The following is a 22484-nucleotide window of genomic DNA, read 5'->3' as shown; positions in this document are numbered from 1 at the left end:
TCCCCTGGGTCCTGATGTGCACACTACTTCATGTGTGCCCTCCAGGAGTGGAGTCTCTGTTTCCCCCAGTCCTGTTGAAGTCCTGTAATCAAATCCCACTAACCTTCAACATCTGATTCTCTAGGAATTCCTCCTCCCATTCCCAGGCCCCCAGGTTGGGAAGCCTGACATGGGGCTCAGAACCTTCTCTCCAGTGGGTGGACTTCTGTGGTATAAGTGTTCTCCAGTCTGTGAGTCACTTACCCAGCAGTTATGGGATTTGATTTTGCTGTGATTGCAGCCCTCCTACCTTTTCATTGTGGCTTCTCCTTTGTCTTTGTATGTGAGGTATTTTTTTAGTGAGTTCCAGTGTCTTCCTGTTGATGATTGTCCTGCAACTAGTTGTGATTCTGGTGTTCTCGTGAGAGGGAGTGAGAGCACATCTTTCTACTTCACCATCTTGGTTCCAATAAAAACTGGGTAAAGCTTCTTGATACATTTTTTTAAAATTGCTTCTTAATATTGTTGTACTAATTTATGCCTACACGTGAAATATATGGAAACATCTATTTCCATACTTCCTTGCCAGCACTGACTGGTCTCCTATAAAAGAATAAAAGAGATTAGTGCATGGTTGTTTTAATACTCTTTCATTTGCACAGGGAACTCTACTCAATACTCTGCAATGGCCTATATGGGAAAAGAATCTAAAAAAAAAAAAAAAGAGTGGATACATGTATAAGCGATTCACTTTGTTGTACACCTGAAACTAACACAACATTGGAAATCAACTCTACTCCAATACAAATTTACAAAAAACTACTATTCCTTTTGCTTGTTAGTGAGGTTTTCACCCTATGATATTTTTTTCTGTTTTGAAATAATAAATGTTTAGTAGAGATTTCTCTGTGCTTTGTCTTTGTCAGAGTAGATACTAGCTAGTTACTATTGTCTGTGGGAGAAGCCAATGGTAAAGGCTTTAAAACACTAGGCTAGACTAGGCTAGGCTAGACACTGTTGTCCCTGAAGAAGGAACTAGAGAATTGGAAAACTGATGCTATCAAATTACGTGAAATGTAACACTAAGCAGAGATAGAAAATATGGAAGAGAAGAACATAGAAGATAAAACTTTACAATTTTGATAAAAATCAAATAGTTTGCATCCATGAAGGACTTTACCTTGCATGATTGAGGGAGGTGGTTAAACACTCTATGAGGCTATTGTCTTCCGGAATGATGCTGGAATAGCTACTATTCTAGCCCTGAGAGCTGCCAACAAAGAGTCACGGAAAGAACACAGACAAGCATTGGAATAAATCCTGAGATGCAGGCTGTTCAGTCTTATACATGCTTATCTGGTTATACCTCAAGGTGTGGAGCAGGGGACAGTGACAACAGGAGCTGTGGCTGTGGAGGCCACTTAGTCTTTATTCCCCAGGAATTAATAGATACTAAATTCCAGACCTGAAACTTAAAAATAATAGCAGTATAAATTTTAAAATTTAATCTGGAGCATTACTGTGTGAGATGCTGCCCACCAAGGTCACACTAAAATACTGAGCCTTGTTAATGAGTCATTGCAAGTGAGACATAGGACCACCATATAACTGATTGCCTTTGGACCCTTGCCTGTAGGCTTTCTGCTCCTCAACTTTGCCTCCTTGCTAAGCATCCCTTTTCAGGAATGTGAAGAATGGCTGAAAACCCAGAAATTTTAGGATTACAATGAACATTGCCCAAGATTAATCTGGTCTCTGCTGTTCTTTAGTAAATCTAGGGGAGAATCTCACAAATTAACAAAGGCTGCTGAGGGTGGTAGTCTGTCAAGATGCAGGATGCCCCCTCTCTTTCCAATTTTGAGTAAAAATAACAAGAAAAATGGATTCACCTTTAGTGTGCACAAGGAGAAACTGTTATTGAACTTGACAAAATCTGTTGAAATAAAGAATGCATGACAGATGGGCTTCACCTCTGGTGAGAAGAAGCTATGTTTTCAGTGGTCACGTCTCAGTCCTTCAATGCCTAATTGTGATGCATGGCAGTGGTTTTCACCCTCTATCACTCAGAGTATAATGTCCTACAAGCCAATCCTGCAACCAGAGCAACTCTGCTCATGTTCATTTATATACTGGAGTTGTATTAATATATTGCTTGAAAACACATTCCTAATTTTAAAGTTAGCTTGTAATTCCACTGCCATAAAGGAGGAAACTGTGTATAGTGTATAATCAATTGGTCCCCATTTTAATTTCTACAAGCTCTGCTATCTTAGACTGGCTACTTATTATTTTGCTTCTCAAATTCCTTACCTAAAAAATGAGAATAATACATAATCCTTCATTGAAGGCTATGGGGATCAATATGTGTGGGAAGACTTTTTGTAAACTGTGTCACCATGTAAGTGTTAAGAATTATCATCTACTATCAGTGATTGCAGGATTGTCAGGTGAGAAATGAATCTGGTTTCACTGCTGCCACAATATGTTGTAAAACAGGGTAGTAAACCACTGACAGTTAACCTTAGCATATTTTTTGTATTTTGAAGGATAATACTTCAGGAATTAGCCAGTCAAACAATAAAAGGAGAAAAGATAAAAAATAAAATGAACAGAACCTCAGGAATCTATGGGACAATACACAAAGGCCTGATGTTTTTGTCATCAGAGTCCCAGAAATGAAGGAGAAAGAACATATATGTATATATTTGAAGAAATAGTGGCTGAAAATTTCTCAAATTAGAGTAAACTTGGGATTCAACAGTTACAGGTTCAAGAAGCCCCAACAGGGTAAGCTCAATCCATGCTCACATGTATCATAGTCAAGCTGCAGAACACTAAAAAGCATGGGGTGGAATCTTGAAAGAAGTCACAGAAAAATGATACTTTTACTTATAGAGGAACAGGAATTAGAATGACTAGTTTTCTCATCAGAGACCATGGAGACCAGAAGGAAGCCACAGAACACTTTCAAAGGGCTGAAAGGAAAGAACAGTCAACCTAGAATTCTGTATACAGTGAAAATATCCTTCAGGAATGAAAGCGAAGTGAAGACATTCTCAGGAGGAGGATAAGTAAGAGAATTTGCTGCCAGCAGATCTTCTCTGAAAGAAATGCTAAAGGCAGTTCTTGGGAGGGAAAGGAAATGATATCAGAGGGAAAAGTGAAACTTCATGAAGGAAAGAAAATCAATACACAGAAGTAGTAAATATCTGGGTAAATAGAATAATTGTGAAATTTTAAATATATGTTACAGTTAAAAGCAAAAATAATAACACTATTTGATGGTGTTTTCAATGCATATAGATGTTACACACAGGACCACTATAAAATAAAGGAGGGGTCTCCAACCCCCTGGCCGCAGACCAGTACCGGTCCATGGCCTGCTAGGAATGGTGCTGCATAGCAGGAGGTGAGCGGTGGGTGAGCCAGCGAAGCTTCATCTGCCACTCTCCATCACTCACCATCGCTCCCCATCACTTGCATTACCACCTGAACCATCGCTCGCATTACCACCTGAAACATCACCCCCCCCCAGTGGAAAAATTGTCTTCCAAAAAACCAGTCCCTGGTGCCAAAAAGTTTGGGGACCACTGACATAAAGGGAGGAGAGTAAAGAGACTTATATGATGGTAAGTTTTCTGAACTTCACTTAAAATGCTAAAATATTTATTCTAGGTAGGTTGTGAATGTTAAGTAATATGTTGTGATCTCTAGAGCAACCACTAATAAAATTATTCAAAATATTCAAATAATTAAAAAGATAGCAGCAGAGGGGAGGGATCAGGGGAGGTATCAAATAGAAAACAAATAATAAAGTGGAATACTTAATTCAAATACATAAATAATTACAGAAAGTTTAAGTAGTCTAACTGCATCTTTTAGGAGAAAGAGAATGTCATAGTAAATAACAGAGAAAGACCTAACTACATGTTGTCTGCAGGAAACCCACTTTAAATACAATGGTATAGGTAGGTTAAAAGTAAAAGGATGGGTAATATAGACCATGCAAATACCAATGCAAAGAGAGCTAGAATGGCTACATTAATAACAGACAAAGTAAATTTCAGAGCAATGAAACTTACCAGGGGTAACATCAGGCTTCCCAACCTGGGGGAACAGCAATGGGAGGAGGAATTCCTAGAGTATCAGACTTTGAAGCCTAGAGGGATTTAATTGCAGGACTTCGACAGGACTGGGGAAAACAGAGACTCCACTCTTGGAGGGCACACACAAAGTTGTGTGCACATCAGGACCCAGGGAAAGGAGCAGTGACCCCATAGGAGACTGAACCAGACCTACCTGCTAGTGTTGGAAGGTCTTCTGCAGAGGTGGGGATTGGCTGTGGCTCACCGTGGGGACAAAGACATTGGCAGCAGAAGTTCTGGGAATTACTCCTTAGCATGAGCCCACCCGCAGTCCACCACTAGCCCCACCAAAGAGCCTGGTAGGCTCCAGTGCTGGGTCACCACAGGCCAAAAAACCAGCAGGAAGGGAACCCAGCCCCACCCATCATCAGACAAGCAGATTAAAGTTTTACTGAGCTCTGCTCACCAGAGCAACAGTCAGCTCTACACACCACCAGTTACTCCCATCAGGAAGCTTGCACAAGCCTCTTAGATAGCCTCATCCACCAGAGAGCAGACAGTAGAAGTGAGAAGAACCATAGTTCTGCAGCCTGTTGAACAAAACCCACATTCACAGAAAGATAGACAAAAATGAAAAGGCAGAGGACTATGTACCAGATGAAGGAACAGGATAAAACCCCAGAAAAACAACTAAAAGAAGTGGAGATAGGCAACTTTCCAGAAAAACAATTCAGAAAAATGATAGTGAAGATGATGCAGGACCTCAGAAAAAGAATGGAGCCAAAGATCAAGAAGATGCAAGAAATGTTTAACAAAGACTTGAAGAATTAAAGAAAAAACACCTAGAAGAATTAAAGAACAAACAAACAGAGATGAACAACAAAATAAATGAAATGAAAAATACACTAGAAGGAATCAATAGCAGAATAACAGAGGCAGAAGAACGGATAAGTGGCCAAGAAGACAGAATGGTGGAAATCACTGCCATGGAACAGAATAAAGAAAAGAGAATGAAAAGAAATGAAGACAGCATAAGAGGCCTCTGGGACAACATTAAAAACAACAACATTTTCATTATAGGGGTTCCAGAAGGAGAAGAGAGAGAGAAAGGACCCAAGAAAATATTTTAAAAGATTATAGTCGAAAATTTCCCTAACATGGGAAAGGAAAGAGCCACCCAAGTCCAGGAAGTGCAGAGAGTCCCAGGCAGGCTAAACCGAAGGAGAAACACAACGAGACACAAAGTAATCAAACTGACAAAAATCGAAGAGAAAGAAAAATTATTGAAAGCAACAAGGGAAAAACGACAGATAACATACAAGGGAACTCCGATAAGGTTAACAGCTGATTTCTCAGCAGAAACTCTACAAGCCAGAAGGCAGTGGCATGATACACTTAAAGTGATGAAAGGGAAGAAGCTACAACCAAGATTACTCTACCCATCAAGGATCTCATTCAGATTCGATGGAGAAATGAAAAGGTTTACAGACAAGCAAAAGCTAAGAGAATTCAGCACCACAAAACCATCTCTACAACAAATGCTAAAGGAAATTCTCTAAGTGGGAAACACAAGAGAAGAAAAAGACCTACAAAAACAAACCCAAAACAATTAAGAAAATGGTAATAGGAATATACATATCAATAACTACCTTAAAGTTGAATGGATTAAATGCTCCAAACGAAAGACACAGGCTCGAGAAATGGATGCAAAAACAAGACCAGTATATATGCTATCTACAAGAGACTGCCTTCAGACCTAGGTTCACAGAATGGATACAAAAACAAGACCCATATATATGCTGTCTACAGGAGACCCACTTCTGACCTAGGGACACATACAGACTAAAAGTGAAGGGATGGAAAAAGATATTCCATGCAAGTGGAAATCAAAAGAAAGCTGGAGTAGCAATACTCATATCAGGTAAAATAGACTTTAAAATAAAGAATGTTACAAGAGACAAGGAAGGACATAATGATCAAGAGATCAATCCAAGAAGAAAATATAACAATTACAAATATATATGCACCCAACATAGGAACATAGGAATTATAAATATATATGCACCCAAATATGAACATAAGGCAAATGCTAACAGCTATAAAAGAGGAAATCGACAGTAACACAGTAATAGTGGTGGACTTTGACACCTCACTTACACCAATGGACAGATCATCCAGACAGAAAATTCATAAGGAAACACAAGCTTTAAATGACACAATAGACGAAATGGACTTAATTGATATTTACAGGACATTCTATCCAAAAACAGCAGATTACACTCTCTTCTCAAGTGCACACAGAACATTCTCCAGGATAGATCATATTTTGGGTCACAAATCAAGCCTCAGTAAATTTAAGAAAATTGAAATCATATTAAGCGTATTTTCCAACAACAACACTATGAGATTAGAAATGAATTACAGGGGAAAAAACGTAAAAATAACAAACACATGGAGGCTAAACAATATGTTACTAAATAACCAAGAGATCACTGAAGAAATAAAAAAATACCTAGAGACAAATGACAACGAAAACATGATGACCCAAAATGTATGGCATCAGCAAAAGCAGGGAAGATGGAAGTTTATAGCAATACAATCCTATCTCAAGAAACAAGAAAAATCTCAAATACAATCTAACCTTACACCTAAAGGAACTAGAGAAAAAAGAACAAACAAAACCCAAGGTTAGTAGAAGGAAAGAAATCATAAAGATCAGAGCAGAAATAAATAGAAAAAAAGAAAACAATAGCAAAGATCAATAAAACTAAAAGCTTGGTTCTTTGAGAAGATAAACAAAATTGAAAAACCTTTAGCCAGACTCATCAAGAAAAAGAGGGAGTGAACTCAAATCAATAAAGTTCGAAATGAAAAAGAAGTTACAACAGACACTGCAGAAATACAGAGCATCATAAGAGACTACTACAAGCAACTCTATGCCAATAAAATGGACAACCTGGAAGAAATGGACAAATTCTTAGAAAGGTATAACCATCCAAGACTGAACCAGGAAGAAAAAGAAAATATGAACAGACCAATCACAAGTAATGAAATTGAAACTGTGATTAAAAATCTTCCAACAAACAAAAGTCCAGGACCAGATGGCTTCACAGGTGAATTCTATCAAACATTTAGAGAAGAGCTAACACCCGTCCTTCTCAAACTCTTCCAAAAAATTGCAGAGGAAGGAACACTCCCAAATTCATTCTATGAGGCCCCCATCACCCTGATACCAAAACTAGACACATATACTACCAAAAAAGAAAATTAAAGACCAATATCCCTGATGAATATAGATGTAAAACTCCTCAAAAAAATACTAGCAAACAGACTCCAACAACACATTAAAAAGACCATACACCGTGATCAAGAGGGACTTATCCCAGGGATGCAGGCAATCTTCAATATACCCAAATCAGTCAATGTAATACACCATATTAACAAACTTAAGAATAAAAACCATATGATCATCATAATAGGTGCAGATAAAGCTTTTGACAAAATTCAACACCCGTTTGCGATAAAAACTTTCCAGAAAGTGGGCATAGAGGGAACCTACCTCAACATAATAAAGGCCATATATGAAAAAACCACAGCAAACATCATTCTCAATGTTGAAAAACTGAAAGCATTTCCTCTAAGATCAGGAAAAAGACAAGGATGCCCACTCTCACCACTATTATTCAACATAGTTTTGGAAGTTTTAGCCACAGCAATCAGAGAAGAAAAAGAAATAAAAGGAATACAAACTGGAAAAGAAGTAAAACCGTGCCTCTTTGCAGATGACATGATGCTATACATAGAGAATCCTAAAGATGCCACAAGGAAACTACTAGAGCTAATCAATGAATTTGGTAAGGTTGCAGGATACAAAATTAATGCACAGAAATCTCTTCCATTCCTTTACACTAACAATGAAAGATCAGAAAGAACAATTGAGGCAACAATCCCATTCACCTTTGCAATAAAAAGAATAAAATACCTAGGAATAAACCTACCTAAGGAGGTAAAAACCCGTACTCAGAAAACTATAAGACACTGATGAAAGAAATCAAAGATGACACAAACAGATGAAGAGATATACCATGTTCTGGATTGGAAGAATCAATATTGTGAAAATGACTATACTACCCAAAGCAATCTACAGATTCAATGTAATCACTATCAAATTTCCAATGGTATTTTTTACAGAACTAGAACAAAAAATCTTAAAATTTGTATGGAGACACAGAAGACCCGAATAGCCACAGCAATCTTGAAAAAGAAAAATGGAGCTGGAGGAATCAGGCTCTCTGACTTCAGACTATACTACAAAGCTACAGTAATCAAGACAGTATAGTACTACCACAAAAACAGAAATATAGATCAATGGAACAGGATAGAAAGCCCAGAGATAAACCCATAAACATATGGTCACCTTATCTTTGATAAAGGAGGCAAGAATATACAATGGAGAAAAGACAGCCTCTTCAATAAGTGGTGCTGAGAAAACTTGACAGGTACATGTAAAAGAATGAAAATAGAACACTCCCTAACACCATACACAAAAATAAACTGAAAATGGATTAAAGACCTAAATGTAAGACTGGACACCATAAAACTCTTAGAGGAAAACATAGGAAGAATACTCTTTGACATAAATCACAGCAAGATCCTTTTTGACCCACCTTTTAGACAAATGGAAATAAAAACAAAAATAAACAAACAGGACCTAATGAAACTTAAAAGCTTTTGCACAGCAAAGGAAACCATAAAAAAGACAAAAAGACAACCCTCAGAATGGGAGAAAATATTTGCAAATGAATCAACAGACAAAGGATTAATCTCCAAAATATATAAACAGCTCCTGCAGCTCAATATTAAAAAAACAAACAACCCAATCTAAAAATGGGCAGAAGACCTAAATATACATCTCTCCAAAGAAGACATGCAGATGGCCAAGAGGCACATGAAAAGCTGCTCAACATCACTAATTATTAGAGAAATGCAAATCAAAACTATAATGAGGTATCACCTCACACCAGTTAGAATGGACATCATCAGAAAATCAAACAGCAAATGCTGAAAAGGGAACCCTCTTGCACTGTTGGTGGGAATGTAAATTGATGCAGCCACTATGGAGAACAGTATGGAAGTTCCTTAAAAAACTAAAAATAAAATTACTATATGACCCTGCAATCCCACTCCTGGGCATATACCCAGAGAAAACCATAATTCAAAAAGACACATGCACCCCAATGTTCATTGCAGCACTATTTACAATAGCCAGGTCATGGAAGCAACCTAAACGCCCATCAACAGACAAATGGATAAAGAAGATGTGGTACATATATACAATGGAATATTACTCAGCCATAAAAAGCAACGAAATGGGGTCATTTGTAGAGAGGTGGATGGATCTAGAGACCGTCCTACAGAGTGAAGTAAGTCAGAAAGAGAAAGACAAATATCGTATATTAACACATGTATGTGGAATCTACAAAAATGGTACAGATGAACCGGTTTGCAGGGCAGAAATAGAGACACAGATGTAGAGAACAAACGTATGGACACCAAGGTGGGAAAGTGGTGGGGTGTGGGGTGGTGGGATGATGAACTGGGAGATTGGGATTGACACGTATACACTAATATGTATAAAATAAATAACTAATAAGAACCTGCTGTATAATAAAGAAAGAAAGAAAGAAAGAAAGAAAGAATAAAAGCAAGTTACCAGGGGTAAAGATGGACATTACACCACAATAAAAGTGTCAATTCCCCAGGTAGACATAAGTCTAAATGTGCATGAAACTAGCAACGGTTTCAAAATACATGAAACAAAAGCTGATAGTACTGGAAGGAAAAATGGAAAAATTCACAATTATAGCTGAGACTTTAATACTCTTCTCTTAGTAGTTGTTAGAACAAGTAGACAGAAAATCCACAAGGATATAGTAGAATTGAACAATACCATCAGCCAACTACATCAAATTGACATCTTTCCAACCGCAAAAGCCTGCAGATGGTTTTCAAATACACATTGAATATTCACCAAGACAGACCATATTCTGGGTTCTATTGCAAACCTTAAATCATTTAAACGAATTAAAAGCATACAATGTAAGTTCTCTGGCCATAATGGAATTAAATTAGATATCAATAACAAAAATATAACTGAAAATATTCAAATACTTGGAAATTAAAGAATATCCTACTAAATAATCCATGGATCAAAGAGCAAGTTTCAAAAGAAATCAGAAAATATTTTGAACTGAATGAAAATAAAACTACAACATTTCAAAATTTGTGAAATAAAGTTAAGTTAGTGTTAGATAAGTCATGATTCTCAATTTTGATTCACATTTGAACCTGGAAAATACTGATCCCTGGACCCCACCCCAGACTAATGACATCAAAATCCCTAGGGGTGGAGTCCAAGCAATGGTATTTTTGCAAAGCAACCCCAATGTTTTTACCATACAGCCACAGTTGAGAACTACTGTCTTAAGTGCTACAAAAGTGATAGAAAATGATCTGGGAGCACAGATGGAACAATGAACACAGCCAGGGCCATGATGGATGGCTTCAAGGAGGGGGCACTGGGTTTGAAGGATATGCAAGAATTTATCAGGCGGGAAAGGATTAGGAGGAAAGGCATTCAGGCATAGGAACAGCATGCATCAAGCCACAGAGATATGAAAGGATATTTAGGGAATGAAGTACAAAGTATATCTATTGTGCCACCTTACAAATACACACACACACACACACACACACACACACACACACATGCTTGTGTATATATGTACATGTATACCCTAATTCAAATATAAGCTTATTTCTTACCATTAGGGTGAAACTTACAAATGACGTAAACTTACACAAAACTCTACATCAAGAAAGGATAGAAAATATTTGAAGATAGGTTCTTATTGAGAAGGAGAAATTTGGGGAGTAAAAATTGCTTAAAAACATTTGTTCAGGGCTTCCCTGGTGGCGCAGTGGTTGAGAGTCCGCCTGCAGATGCAGGGGACACGGGTTCGTGCCCCGGTCCGGGAAGATCCCACATGCCGCGGAGCGGCTGGGCCCGCGAGCCATGGCCGTTGAGCCTCTGCGCCCAGAGCCTGTGCTCCGCAACGGGAGAGGCCACAACAGTGAGAGGCCCGCGTACCGAAAAAAAAAAAAAAAACCATTTGTTCATATTTCAGTTTACATATAAGAGTTTTCATATTGTACAAAATTGTGGCAGACAGAGTCACCAAATCAATAAATCTCACTGGAATAGAACATTTTGTGTTCAGCCTGGACCAGTGTGGGTTTTTTCTTTTGTTCCCTCCCTAGGTTTCTAGTCTCACTTATGACCAATCTCCCTCTGCCCCCCACACCACCTTGTACTTTATTCTTTAATAGCAGAACACTGAACAGATTCACTTCCCTACTTCTTGCTTCTGTACCTTTGCTCATATCACACTCCTTGCCAAGACGGTCTCACTCTTTGCCCCCCACCCCACCCCAGTTAACTCACTCATCCTTTACTCTTCAACTCAGATATCACCTCTTCCAGGAAGCCTTCCCTGAACGAGAGTGCTTGGGTTGGGTCTTCAAGATCCTTTAAGATCCTTTTTTGTAAATTCAGGATACTTTGCATTTTTTCTGCATTGTCTTCAGATGTGCAGTAAAGTTTTATAAAGTTTTATAATTTTATTCTTTCTTAATTTTGAAGCACAGGTCTGAATGCGATTCAACAAGGTTATGTCATTTCTGAGACTTAGTGGAGCAGCTGGAATCCTCTATTGTCATTATTTTGCAGGAAGCCGATTTGATAGATTGTAGCAAACAGGCATTTGTTTTTCTTGGGTATTCTAGAAAACATTGAGGAGGCCTTTAGAAAACAAAACTCTAAACTGTGGCAGGTGGTGTTATTTCAGAGAAGAAATTAGGCATTAATAAGGTTGGTAACACTAGACCCAGATGAGTATCTCCTCTCCTGTTGGAAATTTGCTGCGAGGATGCCAGGGTGTTCCGTGGACACATCCTAGGCTCTCTAAGAGACACAGAATTTCATCCCAAGAGGCCCTTTAAGGTAGGGAGATGTTTGTCAGCTGTAAAGCTTTTAACCGGAAGTGAAAACTCCACGTAAACATTAATTCTCCCTCTCCCTGTGGCAGCAGACAGAAAGAGAGAGCACAAAAGTCTTAACAGAGTAAGGAAATTAACCTGGGACAGCCATGGGGATGAGTGTTTTTATGATGAAGCATTATGACTATCACTGGGGACAGAACTGCCAACTGCCCTGCTTAAATGATGTGAATGTGTTAGAACAAGACTATGCTTGATAAGATGTTACATGAAAATAAAAGTAAGCTACAGAATACTATATTTAATGTCATACTAACTCTATTTAAAAATAACACGTGCGCCTTACAAAAGCAGGTGTGAGGAATATCTTCGACCTTTCAACAGTGATCGGCTATGGCTATTGAGACTACAGGTAATTTTTTAAAATTCTTTTCCTTTATGGTTTATCATAGGATATTGAATATAATTCTCTATGCTATATAGTGGGACCTTGTTGTGTATCCATTCTCTATATAATAGCTTACATCTGCTAATCCCAACCTCCCACTCCATCCCTTCTCCAACCTCCTCCCCCTTGGCAACCACAAATCTGTTCTCTACAGGTAATTGTTTTTGCTTGCTTGCAGTTTTTGGTATTTTATCTATTTTCTGAACAGAGCACATATTGCTTTTATAATAGAAAAGCATTAAGCTTTATTCAATAATAGTAAATAAATAACAGTAAATTAAAATATGAGGCTGTGTGCAGGAAGAAGGCACTGGCTGGACCTGAGAATTAGACCAGTCAAGCTGTGAACTTGCAGAGTGAAGGTATGGACAAGAGCATTTCTTATTCTTTGCCAATTTGACAAATGAAAAAGATAATTACTCAGTGTCGTTAATTTTTCTTATTTTGATACCAGTGTTGTCGAACACTTCTCTTTTGGAAAACACACTGAGAAATCACTTTGGGAATCTGTTGTACAGTATGATGTCATCCAAGGGACACCCACAGTATTCTCTGTACACACAAAATTCACATTTCTATCCTTAGTGAACTTTCCCTTAAAGCTGGATGGGCTTTCAATGAATGCATAAATAAGGTTTGTGGAATTCTATGTTCCACCAGGGAATCGTTAGCCTCGTGTAGGGACTCCGAACTCAGAGCGGGCCTTTGGATGGTAGGTGAGCTGGGTGGGCTTTGGAGAAAAACTGACAATCCAAAGTGGGGGAAGGTGGTCCAGTGGCTACACTTTCCATATACAAATGGTACCCAGATACCTCCATGCCAGCCTTTATGTTCTGCCACTGGGCTAGGGCTGGCCATCTGCCATCCAGCGGAAACTGGTGAAAACACGGCCCGATCATCAGAAGCAGGGTCAGCCACTGACAAAAAGCCAGGGCTTGATTAGAAAGTGACAAGCAAAAAGGTGATGAATCTAGCCTCACAGTTATTTCTGTGGCTTCCACTCTCCCGTGCAGACCCACTGAGAGTTTTTCTAGGAAGCCAAAAGAATCATTTAGTTCCTCAAAGCAACAGTGATGTGTCACTCCAGGGATTCCCCAGGAAGTCCTCACCACATTTTGAGCCATGACTTGCTGACTTTCATGCCAATGGGAAGAGTTAATGTTAATATCTCTTAGGCTCTTCTTACACGTATGAACCATTGAGAAAATGCTCCAGAGCTTCAGAACACCATTATCATAATCAGCATCATCACTGTCATCATTACTAACTTCAAGTAAATCGACTATGCGATCTTCATAGCAATCGATAGCTATCCTTTGCTGAACCAATTTTCTGAACAAAATCTTCCTAGTCTGACCATGGGACTGAATGACGTTTTAGAACACAGCAAGCATGAGTCTGATGGTAGGTTTAGCAGGGTGTGGGAAGTGAAAAACAGGAACACTTAAAACAATTAGACAACGATCAGTGCAACTATTATTTACGTAACAAACATTCAGTGATATCAATAACATTAATGACTAATTTTTAAATTAATTTTATTTTTAAAATTCTCATGGAAGGGGGACTTCCCTTGTGGTTCAGTGGTAAAGAATCCGCCTTACAATGCAGGGATGCGGGTTCGATCCCTGGTCAGGGAACTAAGATCCCACATGCCGTGGGACGACTAAGCTTGCGTGCCGCAACAAAAGATCCCGAATGCCACAGTGAGAATCCTCCCTGATGCAACTAAGACCCGACACAGCCAAAATAGATAAATAAATTAATAAAATAAAATAAAAAATATTCTCATGTAGTAAATCACCCTGTGTGTGTATGTGTATGTGTGTGTGTGTGTGTACAGTGCTATGCATTTTAGTATATGTAGGGATTCACATACCCACCACCACAATCAGGGTACAGAACAAATCCATCACCTCAGAAAACTCCCTCATGCTGCCCCTTTATAGTCACACCCTCCCCAACCCCATCCCCCGGACACTGATCAGTTCTGTATCACTACAGTTTTGTCTTTTAGAGACTGTCATATAAATGGAATAATATAGTGTGTAACATTTTGAGATTTTCTTTCACTCAGAATAATGCCTTGATATACATCCAAGTTGTTGTGTGTATTAATAGTTGGCTCCTTTTCATTGCTGAGTAGTATTCCACTGCATGCCTCTACCACAGTTTATGCATCATTTGTGGAAGGACATTTGGCTTGTTTCCAGTTTCAATTAAGAATAAAGCTTCTCTAAATATTTGTGTACAGATTTTTATATGAACACAAGTTTTCATTTCTCTAAGGTAAATGCCCAGGAGTGGGATTGCTGGCTCATATGGGAAAGTTGCTGGCTCATATGGGAAAGTTCCAGAGTGGCTGTACTATTTTGCCTTCCCATCAACTATGAATGAGAGTTCCAGTTGCTCTGCATCCTTATCAGCAGGCCGTATTGTCAGTAATTTTTATTTTAACCATTCTACTAGGCATGCAGTAATATCTCATTGTGACCTCAATTTGCATTTTCCTGATGGTTAATAATGTTGAACATCTTTTCTTATACTTCTTTGCCATCTTTGTATCCTCTCTGGTGAAGTATCTGTTCATCTTTTGCCTGTGTTTTAATTCATTTGTTTGTTTTCTTACTGTTGAGTATTTAGGGTTCTTATATATTCTGGATATAAATCATTTGTAGAATATTTAACTTGCCAATATTTTCTCCCAGTTTGTAGCTCCTATCTTCATTCTCTTAACAATATATTTCATTGACAAAAAGTTTTTAATTTTGATGAAATCTAACTTGATTATAGTCTTTCATGTATCATGCTTTTGTGTCATATCTAAAAACTAACACCAAGTTACAAATACTTTCTCCTGTGTTTTCTTCTAAAAGTTTTATAGTTTTAGTTCTATGATCGATTTTGAGTTAAGTTTTGTATAAGGTGTGAACTTAGGTCAAGCTTCTCTTTTTTTTTGCCTATGGATGTCCAATCGTTCCAACATAGTTTGTTGAAAAGACCATCCTTTCTCCATTGAACTGCTTTTACACCTTTGTCAAAAATCAATTGGTTGTATCTGTGTGGGTCTATTTCTGAGTTCTTTATTCTCTTCCATTGACCGATGTGTCTCTATCCCTTCACCAATGCCTCCACTGTCTTGATATCTGTAGCTTTATAGCAAGTCTTACAATCAAGTAGTGTGATTCCTCTAACTTTATTCTTCTTCCTCAGAATTTCATCTGCCAGTTTTCAATGTGATTTTGCTAGGAGTCCAACACCATGCCAAGCACCTTATGTGAATGATCTCATTTAATCTTCACAAAAGACCTCTGAGGATCTGTGTCAGTTCAAGCCTGCCAAGAAGCAGATGTCAACATTGATTTAAAAGTGCGAAAGTGGGTTTTTTTTTTTTTTTTTTTTTTTTGTGGTACGCGGGCCTCTCACTGTTGTGGCCTCTCCCGTTGCGGAGCACAGGCTCCGGACGCGCAGGCTCAGAGACCATGGCCCACGGGCCCAGCCGCTCCGTGGCACGTGGGATCCTCCAGGACCGGGACACGAACCCGCGTCCCCTGCATCGGCAGACGGACCCCCAACCACTGCGCCACCAGGGAAGCCCCTACAGAAGTTTTATTGCGTGCAATTTCTATAGAGGCTGAAAGGGAGAGGGAACAGGAGTAACAGGGAAAGCCTTCAGGTCACGATGCTGCAAAAGGTCTGCCACGGTGAAAGAAGGGGGTAAGGAGGGAAGTTTAAGTAGGAGGAGACTCAGACTGTAGCACAGGTCTGAGAAAATCTCAGCCAGGTTTATGGGGGAAATTCTAGAACAAAACTTTCCCGCTAGAGGAGCCCCATGTTGGGTAGGAATCACCAGGATTCTTATATCCCCACGCCTCACCGTGCTCAGCTATTGGCTGGGAGCAGCCTTGGAGAGGCTTGGTCTCTCTGTGAATGCTGCAGAGGAATTAATATCCAGAACGACCGGATTCTAACTCTTATTATTTCCCCAAATGCAAATTTCATCTCAAGGTTAAATTTAATTGGAATATTACAAACATGTAAAATAATTTGGACCCTCCCCTGCTCAGAAATGAAGATCTCAAGGTTAATAGAGTTAGAAATTCTACAGCATTTTCCTGCTCAGGCAAAACCCAAATATTAATAGAACTCAATATAATGCATTTCTAATGGCATTTAGATCAATTTCCCTGGCCACAGACACGGAACTGGACTTGGAATCTATTTCTTGCCCTGGCTCCTCATTAACTGATGTTTTTTTTCCTTAATATTGTGGCTCCTTCCTCTTCTTCCTTTCTTATCCTTCTGTATAAATTTCTTCAAAGATCAAAGTCACCCTCCACTCATATCCTCCTATCTGGCCAACAGAGGCCAGCCGTCTTCTGCTTTATTAAAAACCACATTCAGAATCTCTTTAATCAATGTTCTCATTTAACATTTGTAATAAAATGCTAAAAATGATGAGGCCTGTATGCAATGCCTATCACTGACTGGCAAAACTATCACTGCACCTTGATACTCTAGAGCAGGGGTCCCCAACCCCCGGGGCTGCAGACCTATACCGGTCCACAGCCTGTTAGTAACTGGACCGCACAGCAGGAGGTGAGCAGAGGGCCAATCACTCGCATTACCTCCTGAACCATGCCCCTGTCTAAGTCCGTGGAAAAATTGTCTTCCACGAAACCGGTCCCTGGTGCCAAAAATGTTGGAGACCGCCACTCTTGAGCACCCCATTTGAGCATTCTAGAGCATATCTAGAGCAAATCACATTTTTAGTGTGATTTAAACATGTATACTGACCAGCAGCTGGCAAATCAAGACGTGTTATCCACTGATTTTTCACCAATCTATTCTTTAAGAAAAATAACAGTTACAAATGTAAAATGTATTCTTTTTAATAACAGCAATGATAATATCAATGATGTCACTCCCATTTTACAGATGAGAAAAGTGTGGTCCAGAAAGTTAAAGTGACATCCAAAGCAGAACTGTGATGAAAATCTAAGTTTTATGACTCAAATCATGTGCTCTCTTCTCTATACATGAAAGTCTGTATATAGCATCATAATTTGTAAACATAGAAGATAAACAAACCTTTAAAAAGTAAATAGTTGACAGAAGGTTTGGAGTGTTTGTAAACATGCATCACATGTTTATGTAGGAGCCCAACAACTGACACTAATGAGAGACTGTCCTCAAGAAGTTTCAGAGACAGTTGGATGAATGAATGAATGAATGAATGAGTGAGGGCCTGCCCCAAATCCAACACTGCCACTGCCAGCCTCAGGGTCCAGAGGGTAACTACAGAGTTCCACCTGTTCCAGAACATCTCTTCCTGTGTCATGATGTCACATTTTCCTCCCATTTGTCCTGAAACCCTCCCAGGCAGCCTCTGTTAAGAGCCAGGCAGCAAAGGTAGAGTGTTTCCCCCAGTCCTGGACAAAACATACATTCACAATCTGAGAGGAAATGGAAATGATGGGTCAGCCTTTCCAGAGAGCACATCTAGGCCCGTTCAATTCATCCAGAGAATCCTCCTTCTACCCTGCTCCCTGCTGCCACCGCCACTGTCACTTAACTCAGCGCTTTGTGTATGTGTTTGTCTCCTTCATTGAGTGAGCAAAGTGATTTCAGCAGCATGCTCATTCATCTTTATATCCTACAGCGCCCATCACTGTTCTTGGTATAGTTGATGATCCTTAAGCAATGGTCTAAATGAAGGAATGAGACCTGTATGCTCAATATTAGGGCTAGTTTTCTAGCATTATGAGGAGGAAGATAATGACAATGACGATGATGACGATGATGATGTTGAGGATGATGATATCGATTAACATTTATCGGCATTTATTATACACCAGGCGTTCTGTCACATCTTTTACACACACAAGCTTATTTAATTCTCACATCAGCCCTTATGAGGTAGGAATTTCTACTGGTCACATACACATCCTAGGAAACTGGGGCTTATTGGGCTTAAATAATCTGTCCAGGACCACACAATGAGTATGTGGCAGAATTATATTTTGTTGGACTCCAGGGAGCATAGCCTGAACTTCTATGTTATTCTGCTGGCCATACGGTCCAATCCAGAAAATGAATGCATGGTCCCGACCACGGTACCTCAAAGAGATCAGGAAAGGTTCCTTGAAAGATCTGGGAACCAAGTCAACCTTAGCAATGGGGGAAAAAAATTAAGCAGAAGGTAGGGTCTTCAAGGAGCTTACAGCCATAATAAGGAAATGAGATCAACATACATGTTAATGAGAGAGTGACCCGGACACATGAAACTTACTGTCTAGATATCCACTCATTTATCTAGACAGCCATACCTCTACCAGTTGGTATGTGTACCCTATATGCCCCACCCTATGCTAAATGCTTTACATCTACTTTTAAAATAATCCTTCCAATGACTTTTAGAAAGTACATATTATCTTCAATTACAGATGAACAAGTTCTAATTAGGAAAAGTAATTAATTTGTGCTAGACCACAGAGCCATGAACAAGTTGTGGATTTGGGTTTCTGAGCCAGGTCACAGGACTGCAGAACCAAGATTACAAACCCCGTCCTCCATGTGCTCTGAATCAGGAGTGGTAGAGGTCTGGCAGTCATGCCGTAAGAGGAGAATGTGTTTCCAAAATGGTGACATCTTGATTAAAAATGAGGATTCTTGGGAAAGACTTGTAGATCTGGTATAAACAAGTTCTTTCAGATTAGCTAATAATTCAGTCGGGATCTTATGGACATAGGACACAGTACAGATAGATATTTTATCTTCTGCTCAAAGATGGTAGGTCTGTATGAGGGCCACATGAGGCATCTTGAGTAGACAGGGTGATGGGACATGAGGGGACAGAAGTACTATAGCCCAAGGACTCTGGAAGTCTGAAGAGTAGCACGTCTGCAAAGTGAGTAAGGGAATTCTTAGGAGCAAGTCCGTAATTTCACCAGGGACTGGCCCTGTTTAAGGAAGTGGAAGAATCATGTCTTAGAGACTTATTCTTGGAGATTATTCTGCATATTTTGTTATTCTGCTTATACAAGCAGAATATTGTCTAGTAAAAGAACTAACATTTTGGAGCACTTAATATATGTGCCAGTGTTCTAAGTAAGTTTTACATGATTTCTAATTAAGTTTTGCATGAGTTATACCTCATTAAATTCTCACAACTAGCTATTAGGCAGTTCACTCTCAAAAAATATGGGTTGGGGCTTCCCTGGTGGCGCAGTGGTTGAGAGTCCACCTGCCGATGCAGGGGACACGGGTTTGTGCCCCGGTCCGGGAGGATTCCGCATGCCGTGTAGCGGCTGGGCCCATGAGCCATGGCCGCTGAGCCTGCGCGTCCGGAGCCTGTGCTCCGCAACCGGAGAAGCCGCGACAGTGAGAGACCGCATACCGCAAAAAAAAAAAAAAGTACTTGAGGAGTCATTAGTACATTTCTCCCTATATTTTGCAGGGAAGCCCCTCAAGTACTTTTTTTTTTTAACATATTTTGCATCTGTACATACTTCGATTCAACTACCATTCCTAAATCCCTGAATTTGTCATTTCAGAATTAGAATGCAGTTGGTAGGGGTGGCGGGGTGAGAGGTATAAACTACTGGGTGTAGGCAGGCTCAAGGAGGTATTGCACAAAACAGGGAATATAGCCAATATTTTTTAATAACTGTAAGTGGAAAGTAACTTTAAAAACTGTATGAAAATAAAACATTTTTTAAAATAAAGATGAGGCAAAGAAAAAAGAATGCAGTTAGTGGCAAGAGTCTGTAGGAGGTGAAGAAATAAAAAGCCAAACTCCAGAGTTGCCTGTGGGGTCCTCCTCCTGTAGAGATGGCTCCTAGACCCTGAAAGAGTTACAGACAAGCAACTCAAATGTGCGTCGACAGATGAATGGGTCAACAAAATGTAGGATATACATACAGTGGAATATTACTCAGTCTTAAAAAAGAAGGAAATTCTGACACATGCTAAAACATGGTTGAACCTAGAAGACATTTTGTTAATTGAAATAAACCAGTCACAAAAAGATAAATTCTGTATGATTCCACTTATATGAGGCATCAAGAGTAGTTAAACTCATAGAATCAGAATGCAGAATGGTGGTTGCCAGCGGTGTGGGGAGCAGGAAGTAGAGAGCCATTGTTTAATGGGTATAGAATTTCACTTTTGCAAGATGAAAAAGTTCTGGAGACTTCTTTCACAACAATGTGAATATACTCAACACTGTATGCGCACTTAAAGACGGTTATGATGGTAAATTTTATGTTATGTGTGTTTAATCAAAATTTTTAAAAATTACAGATGATCTGACCCAAATAACAAGGCATCTGCTAGACTTTGAGGAACCTACCCTCTAGTGCTCACGTTTAAAGTTGCACTTCAAACTTAGTTGTACTAGTTGGAGTAGCCTAGACCCCAACAAGTTGACCTCAAAATGTAAAGTGGCTAAAACATAATAGAAGATCATTTCTTTCATGTAACAGTCTATGGCAGGTGGTAAATAAATGTTTGTTAAATGGATGAATGAATAAGTGTGGTTTATAAGATGTGTATACAAGCCATAGTACCAGGTATGAATATCAGTTGATAAACTCTGATGTGATAGAAATGTGAGTTTATTCTTCCATAATTAAAATAAAAAAATATATTAAACCTTCTTTCTGCTGGGCTAGGTGGCCAAAACTAAATCTGAGACAGCTCCTTGCCACTCTGTGGTGGGCAGAGTAGTGGCCCCCAAAGATGACCACATCCTAATGCCCAGAACCTATGTATATGCTAAAGTTTCTTAACAGAAGGAACTTTGCAGATATGATTAAGGATCTTGTGATGGGAAGATTATCCTGGATTATCTGGGTGGCCCAATGTAATTACTAAGGGTTCTTATAATTTAAAAGAGGGAGGCTGGAGAGTCAGAGTGAGAGAGAGATTTGCTGATGCTACTTTGATGGCTTTGAAGAAAGAAGAAGAGGCCATGAAGCAGGGAATGTAGAAGACTTCTAGAAGCTGGAAAAGGCAAGGAAACAGATTCTCCCCTAAATCCTCCAGAAGGAACCCTGCTGAGTTGATACCTTGATTTTAGCCTGATGAAACCCCATTTTAGACTTCCAATCTCCTGAACTGTAAAATCATAAGTGTGTGTTGTTTTAAGCCACTAAGTTTGTGATAATTTGTTATAGCAGCAATAGGAGACTAAAACACACCATCCCCACTTTGCTGGCATGGTAACTAAATTCTGGAAAGGGGAGGCAACAGTGATACCGAGAGGTGATATAGAGCACAGGGACTCAGAGTAGAAACTGCCTGGATTCAAAACTCGGCTCAGTCACCTGTTGGCTTTGTAACCTTAGTGGACTTATGGAACCTCTCCACAAATGGCTCCTTCCTTATCTGTAAATTAATGTTCTCATCTGTAAATTGGGAATAAGATCAGTACCTACTTCTCTGGGTTATTGTGAAGAATAAATATGTTCATTTAAATAAAGGGCTTAGAACAGGGCCTGGCATGCAGTAAACACGATATAACTATTAGTTATTATTGTGGTTACTCTTATTATTATCATCTAGTCTCAGGCCTTGATTAGTCCATGTTGGTTCCTGCCAAGTGAGCCCTCAACCCTAGACCCAGGTCTGTCTGTATTTCAGTTAATTCTACTCCAGAATGCTCCCACCATTCTGGAAGCAAGATGCTGATTCCCATACCAATTTGAAACAGATATCAGACCCTCACCCAGATCCCTTGGAATCCCTTTTACCTGCTGGTTGATGTGCTTGTCCCCCTAGCTTCTACTGTGGCTTTGGCTAAGGCTCACCCCTACAACCTTGTCCAGAGGATTGCCCTTGGGCAATGGAAGCCACCTTGCCCAAAGTTAAGATACCCTCATCCAAGGTCAGGAACCCAAGGGAAGGGTATA

Source organism: Pseudorca crassidens, chromosome 17, assembly GCF_039906515.1.
Source record: "Pseudorca crassidens isolate mPseCra1 chromosome 17, mPseCra1.hap1, whole genome shotgun sequence".
In the NCBI taxonomy this organism is placed as follows: Eukaryota; Metazoa; Chordata; class Mammalia; order Artiodactyla; family Delphinidae; genus Pseudorca; species Pseudorca crassidens.
This window is presented reverse-complemented; position numbering follows the sequence as displayed.